Source organism: Chiloscyllium plagiosum, unplaced genomic scaffold (genome assembly GCF_037043375.1).
Source record: "Chiloscyllium plagiosum isolate Xiang-an unplaced genomic scaffold, Cpla_swu_hap1 HiC_scaffold_33, whole genome shotgun sequence".
In the NCBI taxonomy this organism is placed as follows: Eukaryota; Metazoa; Chordata; class Chondrichthyes; order Orectolobiformes; family Hemiscylliidae; genus Chiloscyllium; species Chiloscyllium plagiosum.
Window position 1 is genome coordinate 14,030,135 of NW_028270171.1, and position 8,418 is coordinate 14,038,552.

Below are 8,418 nucleotides of genomic sequence, written 5' to 3' on the forward strand. Positions count from 1 at the left end.
TTTCCAGCTCGTACTTGAACAAATACTCAGTTCATTGGAATGGGCAGAAGCTGCCTCATTGAATCTGGTCAGGACTGAGCTAACATGATTTTTGATTGACAATGAAAATCAAGGGTCCTGGGGGCTGGTGGAAAGATGCCGTTGAGTTTCCCATTGGACAATAGAGAAGGCTAGAGGCTGAATGGCCTATTCCTAACTGATTCGAGAGTGTGGTGTTGGAAAAGCACAGCCAGTCAGGCAGTATCCAAGGAGCAGGAGAATTGACATTTCAGGCATAAGCCCTTCGTCATTCCTGATGAAAGGCTTCTGTCCGAAACGTCGATTCTCCTGCTCCTCGGGTGCTGCCTGACCGGCTGTGCTTTTCTAGCGCCACACTCTCTACTCTGATCTCCAGCATCTGCAGTCCTCACTGTCTCCTATTACTAACTGATCGGTGTGTATATCTTCATGTGCTATTTTCCATGAATTTGTAAATGTTTATCTTTCACGTGTTTATTCATCTCCCTTTTGAAAGTTATACCATTGCCCATTCAGACAGTAACAACTCATTGTAATAAATTAAAGTTTCTGCCATGTCATCGCTGCCTCTTAGCGATGATCTTCAATCTGTGTGGTCCTCCTATCAGCATTTGTATGAACATAAGAACTAGAAGCAAGAGCCTTCCCCACTATTTTATACGATCATGGCTGATCTCATCTCAGCCTCAACTCCACTTTCCTGCCTGCTCACCATAACCCTTTAACCTGTTACTAATTAAAAATCTGTCTATTTCCTCCTTAAATTTATTTGAGGTTCTGGCCTCTACCACAATCTGGGGTCGTGAATTTCACAAATTCCTGACCCTTTGAGAGAAGTAATTCCTCCTCATCTCTGTTTTAAATATACCATCCCTTTCAGCTGATGGGAGCTATTTCTCTTTATTGATGCTATCAAAATTCTTCGTGATTTTGAACATTCCCAGCAAATCTTCTGTTAACTTTCTCTGCTGTAGGGAGGACAACTCCAAATTCTTTAGACTCTCCTGTGATATCTAAATCTGAACTGCCACCCTGGGTATCTTCCACAGCTGGTACTTTGTGGTATTTGCCACCTCTACCAATCTGTGGTCCTGCATGAGGGATGTTTGAGGTAGTTCACTGCCAACAATCTTCTTTTGTGTTTACTTTGCATGGGGCCTACCTACTGATTCGTGGCAGAGGATACACCCCTGTAGAGTATCAACAGAAGAGGCACTATCCATTGATGACAAGGAGGTTTGTTGTATGACTGCAATAATTACAATTACATTTGTTCAGGCATAATGACTTGGACTTTAGGGAGCTGTAAAGATACATCTGCTCCCTCCAAAAGCTACAGTTAAACTTTTATCACCACCTACAGACTGTGTGTAACATCAGAAGAATGGGTGGAGCCAATGTGACACAAACATTAACTTCTTTAGAGCCACAATCTTACAAAACACCCTCTCCTAACCTTGACATCCTTCATAAGGTATAGTGGCAAAAAATACTGGGTTCCAGCTAGGTTTGTCCTTTATAAAGGTTCAGTGTAACTTCCTTGGGTTTGTTTTAATATCTCTCTCTTTGCCTCAGTCAATTTGTTTGTCTGAACACATTCCTGTGTGAGATTTTAATCAGGTGAAAGATGCTATATAAACGCAAGCTAATGTTGTTGGAGGAAGCGACCATTTTTTTGTCCTTAGGCACTCCCTCAGCATTGAGACTGATTTGCTCCCACTCTGGTTTGATGCATTTGAGATAGCTGACCAGCCCAATATGTCACCTGCAGATTCTGCCACACTCTCGTGCTCGGGTGTCTGTGCTGAGGGCAGTGGTAGTTGAGTTCATGGGTCGTTTATGCTCTCCCTCTGAAGGCCCTTCTGCATATTTTCCATGAAACCTGACCCAGAGGGCCCTTCCAGAAATGGGGCACCCACTGCCTTGTTCCTTCAGTTTGCCATTCTCCTGGGGATCACCTCTCATTTCGAGAGATGATTTCATTGTGAAGGTTCCTGGCCTATGATGACAATGTGGTGGTCAGAACTGTCTCAGAATGTCCATGACAGTCCTGACACAACCAAGTCCCTCAAACCTAATCTTGACGAGTGGAAGAAGGCTATGTGGGATTTTTTTTAAAAAACGTGACGTAGTCATAACTGATTACTGCACCTTCTTGGCAGATTTGGGCCTTGGTTCAATGGCAAGGAGAGACTAAGAAATTAGAGGCCAGACTCTGCTGTGAGGTGTTACTAGGGTCAGACTTACAGAACTGGTGACAGAAGGAGGCCATTTTGCCTATCATGTCCACTCCAGCTCCCCAAGTTGCCCTTCCCAATACCATTTACCCGACTTCTCCCAATAACCCTGCACATTCTGATTATTCTCCAATTCTTCACTTGAGAGCCTCGATTGAACCACATTCATAGGCAGTGATCCTAATTTCCCAGCAAGAAAAGGCTTTTCCTCATGTCACATCGCTTCTTTTGCTATTACATACAATCTGTGCCTGATCGCTCTTAACCCTTTCGCCAGAAAGTGGCTCAGCCTCCTCCCTCTCCTCAACACGTGCATGACTGTCCATAGGTTCATGAGATGTGCTGCACAGTAACCAGCATTCATATCATCATGGCCGAAAAAGCACAATGTTTTCTGTGAATATAAATTGTCATCAATTAAAATCAATAAATTGTGATTTCTCAATGGGCACACACTTTAAATATGTTGGTTCTTAGTTCAGAAAATTTTCATGTTGAAGTTGCATTCATACAATGCCACTCAGTCTTTGGGTTGGGTGGCACAGTGGCTTAGTGGTTAGCACTACTGCCTCACAGCACCAGGGTCCCAAGTTCAATTCCTGCCTCAGGTGACTGTCTGTGTGGAGTTTGTACATTGTCTGCGTGGGTTTCCTCCGAGTGCTCTGGTTTCCTCCCACAGTCCAAAGATGTGCAGGTCAGGTGAATTGGCCATGCTAAATCGCCCATAGTGTTAGGTGCAATAGTCAGAGGGAAGTGGGTCTGGGTGGGTTACTCTTCAGTGGGTCGGTGTGGACTTGTTGGGCCGAAGGGCCTGTTTCCATACTGTAGGGAATCTAATCTAATCAGGCATTCTGGCATGAGATCCTGATGGAGACAGACATGTCATCTCTGGCTCCTGATAGTTTTAAGTATTTATGCCTAACTATTCTATACAACTTGTACCTATTGCTATCTCGCAACAAACTGACTCCTATTATTTAAGACAAATGCCCCATCTTGTTCAGACTCACCAGTGCTCTACCCTCTACCACTGATATTTAGACAGGCCCTTAGATGCAGGAGCATTCCAGTTAAGAGGCTCTTGTAGTATCGTGGTAGCTTCATCCAGAAGCTCACTGAAGATGTTACTAAGTATGGTGACGAAACATTTGTAAATGAACCTTCCAGCTCAGTGAGCAAACTTACATCCATAGTGGTAATGTCTCTACTGCTTAGTCAGGAGGCCTGGGTTCCACTTCCACCTGCTACAGGGATGCATTTCTAAGAAGTCAGTTTAAGAGAAAATATAAAAGAGGGTTAGGGGTCTTGTGGTGCAGTGAGAATGTCCCAACTTCTAGGCTAGAAGGTTCAGGTTCACATCCCTCCTGTCCTGGAGGTGTCTTAACATGTCCAAACAGGCTGATTAAAAAGTAGTTTTTTTTCCCATAAAGGAGAATTGGTAGCAGCAGACTACCTCAACCATCCAGAGTCGAATGGTCGGATTAAGGGTTACAGGGAGAAAGCAGCAGAATGAGGTTGTTAAACATATCAGCCCTCATCGAATGCTGGAGCAGACCCGAAGGACCGAATGGCCTCATTCTGTTCCTATATCTTGTGGACTTACAACAGTTAAACGGACATCGTCTCTACAGTGATGAAGAATGTTGCTTCCTTTTTAAAATTTGATATATTTTGATAAAAATTTGATGTTCTTTGTATAATCATGTGAATATGAACATAGTTTATGGTCGTTTCCCTGAGTTCTGTCAGAAATAACAGAACAGCAAGTTTGATTATTATTCCACTCTGTATTGCTTATTTATATATAAAATAAAAGCCAATTGACTGTTGCACTAACTGAGCATCAGCAAGAGAACAACAGCGAAAATTGTGGATTCAGAATTCCCAATGCTCTAATATGAAGTGCTCTTTTTATTCTGCCCCACTCCCCACACTCTGCCCTGTCCCCTCAAAACCTCATAAACATTTCCCACCCAAGCAAACGCAGGGCATTCTCAAGTCGTGGCATCTTGAACAGAGAGGCCACAAGGAAACCAATCATATTTTATATCCCTTGACAACATTTCCCAGCCAACTTTTGCAGCTTTTCTTTATGAGAGTCTGCCGCGCTTTAAGAAAGGGGTTGTTGGCTTTCTGCACATTAGTAGGAGCAGTGTTTGGTTAGTGCGCTGTGGGAAATGCACAGTATATGTCTCAAACCCTCTGGTGGTGACATTTTTTGGTCAAGAACATGGAGCGCTTTTAAAAAAAGAAAAACCCTCCCACGCTCCAATCTGGTTTTAATTTATTTTCATACTCTCCTTGATCCCACCTCCCCCAACCCCTTTTGCCTTCATGTGGTGGTTGTTGGTCTTTGAAGATAAATGATGTGATTGACAGACATGAGAACCCAATGAAATATTTTTCCTGCAATGTCATTCTGTTATAAATTGTGCCTTTTTCTCTTTAAGTTGCACTGCTCTGCAATTTAAGTGACTGAGTGGGAACAACAGCCATACATGTTTAGCTAGTTCTTTGTACGAATATAGTATCTTTGGACTTTAGAACTGTGTCTTTATACCCTCATGAATTATACCCTCATGCCTTTATAGCCGCCTGTCACATTGTATGTGGTCTTGGTACTGGCTGTTTGTACAGCACTTTGGAAGGTGCTATTATTAATGTCATGTCAATCACGTTGTTAAGTTTGCTAATGTCTTTATTTGAGTGGCTATAAGTTATCTGACTGTATGTACAGTATATATCATAGCAGCAACTATATTCTGGATGTGGAAGGAGCTATAAGACTGAGTAGCTAATAAACTATCACCACAAAGTAAGCTGTCTTAGGTTCCTGTCTCAAAGAGTGACTTGGATGTGGATGGACAGTTTTATCTTGCTACACTGTTCCTACTCCAAATCTGCGAAATTGCTATTTTTACTTTGTCTATGAATAACTCTTGCCTCTCCCTTACTAAGTCCTGTAAACACTTTAATCACATTCTAATATGCAGAATGCTGACTGCAGCTTCTTAGTACAGTATTTCCATTAGTCTCTTCTTCACGTCTTGGAAGCATGTGACTATTGATATCAGTGTCAAGATCAGAGTGGTGCTGGAAAAGTACAGCAGGTCAGGCAGCATCCGAGGAGCAGAAAAATCGATGTTTCGGGCAGAAGCCCTTCATCAGGAATCAGTGTTGTATCATCACAAAACTCATCATTATCAACAAAGTAATTCCCTGTTTTCACATGAATTGTGCCCTTAATGCAGAGAAACCACCATGCAGTGCTTCATGGGATAGTGATTAAACACAAATCAACACCATCTGCTTATCAGGATATTAGGGCAGCCAATTACAACCTTGAGGTCAAAGGCAGGTGTTTTACAGTAAAAAGGTGAAGAGGTTAAGGGAACAGCTACAGACGTTTGATCTTAATTTGCTGAAGGTGTGACTGCCAATGATGGAGTGATGAAAATTGAGAACACTGGGACAACACTACTATCATAGGGCAAGCCAGACAGAGAACAGCCAGGGAATTCCTAGAGGCATGGCATTCATCCACAAACTCCATCAACAAACACATCGACCTGGACCCAATATACCAACCACTACAGCGGACAGCTGAAACTGACAACCGGAAGCGGCAGGGACAGACCACTATAAACACCGGAGGAAACATCAAAGAAGCGCTCACTTCACAGGAGGCTCCCAAGCACTGATGATGTCGCCTAGCCAGGGGACGAAACGTTTGCAACAAAAACTTCCAGCTCGGCGAACAGAACCACAACAACGAGCACCCGAGCTACAAATCTTCGCACAAACTTTGAATATTCTGCTACGTTATAGGGAGATTAATGATGTAATGGTAATGTCACTGGATCGAGAGTCCAGCGACCCAGGCTAATGCTCAGAGGTCACGGGTTCAAATCCCACTGATATAACTTAAATTCAGTTTATAACTCTGGTCTGGAGAGATCATGCCCAAGCTTGGGAGGTACATGATGAAGCAAGCTTATTACACTCCAGGTGTGCTGATGCCCAAGGTATCCCCAAATGCAAGATTCTCCATGGCAAAACTTATGGTAGTGGGGGACTATGTCAATGTACTCCCTTGTAGAAAGGATATGTCTGGAATGTAAAGTTAGGCTCAGTGATAGTGACCATGAAAACCCACCTGGTTCTTTTCCTTCTTTAGAGAAGAACACCTACTGCTCTACATGTGACCTCAGAGTCACAGCATCTTGGTTAATTCCTCATTTCCCTCTGAAATGGCTGAACAACTCACTCAGTGGATGGCCACATCCCTGAAGGTTCCTTTCTTTTAATAATAACAAAGGAAAACACGATCATTCTCCTGAGAAGGTGGGATGGGGGAGGGGGTGGTGACAGTTTCCTTGCAACGAATCAGGCCGAGATGTAATCTCTTGATATTGTCAGGTCAAATGTTTGCTGGGGCCTCGATTGCCTGTGTAATGACTCTTTTCTGTTTGCAGGAAATGCATTCTCCACTTACTGCTGGGCCCAGCCAAGAAAAACAAGTCAGCCTGTCCTGTGAGGCCCCAGTCTGTGTCAGATGGCAGCAGACAGGAAAACAAGCCTTAGGCTCTTTGTCCCATGCGCAGGGACTTTGGTATTCTGCAAAAGTGTTGCTATTTTTGGTGCAGCTGTAAAGAATTCCGAATCCAAGCCCAATCCTAATTCCAGTTTCAAATTCCAGTGCAGCATCGTTAGTCCCAACTAGGTTGCTGATCGCTTCAGGATTGTCCGAGAGTTTCCGGGAATCAATCTCTTGGACATTGTGAAGTGCAACCCATGAGAAAAATTATCAGAGTAGTAATAAATTAATTTGCATTTTTGTTTTTGCTTTCTTCTGACATTTCTGCACTCTAATTATGGTTTGTTTGTAAATATAACGGAGATGTAATAAAACACCTGTTTAATTTAGATTACTTACAGTGTGGAAACAGGCCCTTCAGCCCAACATGTCCACACCAACCCTCTGAAGAGCAACCCACCCAGACCCATTCCCCTACAGCTAACACTACGGACAATTTAATATGGCCAATTCACCTGACCAGCACATTTTTGGACTGTGGGAGGAAACTGGAGCACCCACAGGAAACCCACACAGACACGGGGAGAACGTACAAACTCCACACAGACAGTCGCCTGAGGCAGGAATTGAACCCAGATCTCTGGCGCTGTGAGGCAGCAGTGCTCTAACCACTGTGCTGCCTAATAATTGAGTGAGTTGGTTAGAGAAAGAAGGATGTACAATTGTGTAGTGCCTTTTACAACCTCAGGAGTATTGGAAAGTGCTGCTCTGATGGCACCACATTCCCACAGTGCTGCACTGAAAGGCCAGTCTAGATTTTTGAGCTCAGTGTTGAATGGGATTTAATCTACAGTCTTTTGATTCTGTGGGAGTCAAAACCTGACATTAGGGCGAGGAGGTGGTGGAAGAACCTCCAGTGACACTCAGCTATAGTTCTAAACCCTGTTGCTCAGCAGGATGGAATCTCAAATAGCTGAGTAAAACAGCCTCTTCAAAGACTGAGGCAACTGCTAACAGCTGTGCTGATATTTCATTTAAGAGATGTGAGCATCGTTGTCAAGGAATATATTGCTTATTCCTCTAATAATTGGTGAAACCCTCACCACTGTCACCACCATAAAATGCCAGATGCCAGCATCTATGATATGGTGTCGCTCAACCATCTGGTTTGCCTTCGGTAGATTCATTACTGCCGATCTTTTTGATTGGTAAGAGTCTATGCTATTGATAAGTAGGTAAATGTTTATTACGTACTAATGAAAGCTATTTGTTTTATATGAATGAATAGTTTTATACTAATGAATAGTTTTTATGTAATAATATCACAACCATCTGTGATACATGGTTGTCTGTTGAGAGACATCAGGCTCAAACTAGGAGTAGGCACACATTACAGTTCCCGAATCATTCTGGTGCATAACTTCAAAATGCAGATGTAGCAGGGTTGTTGTTATGGTTGATTTCCACTTTCCCAATATCGACTGGAACCTCCTAAGTGCAGACGGTTTGGATGGAGAGGTTTTTTGTCAGGTGTGTTCAGGAGGGTTTCCTTACTCAGTATGTCGACAGACCGACGAGGGGAGAGGCCATTTTGGATTTGGTGCTCGGCAATGAGCCAGGACAGGT

The 8,418-nt window shown here is 43.2% G+C and overlaps 1 long non-coding RNA gene across 1 annotated transcript; it reads left to right on the forward strand.

Moving 5' to 3' along the window:
• The first annotated feature begins 325 nt into the window (after positions 1 to 325).
• On the forward strand, positions 326 to 5,054 carry LOC148141230 (uncharacterized). The gene is made up of 3 exons (XR_015752531.1): positions 326 to 433; positions 1,198 to 1,254; positions 3,686 to 5,054. It is a non-coding gene; the product is annotated as an uncharacterized LOC148141230 (long non-coding RNA).
• Positions 5,055 to 8,418: the final 3,364 nt, after the last annotated feature.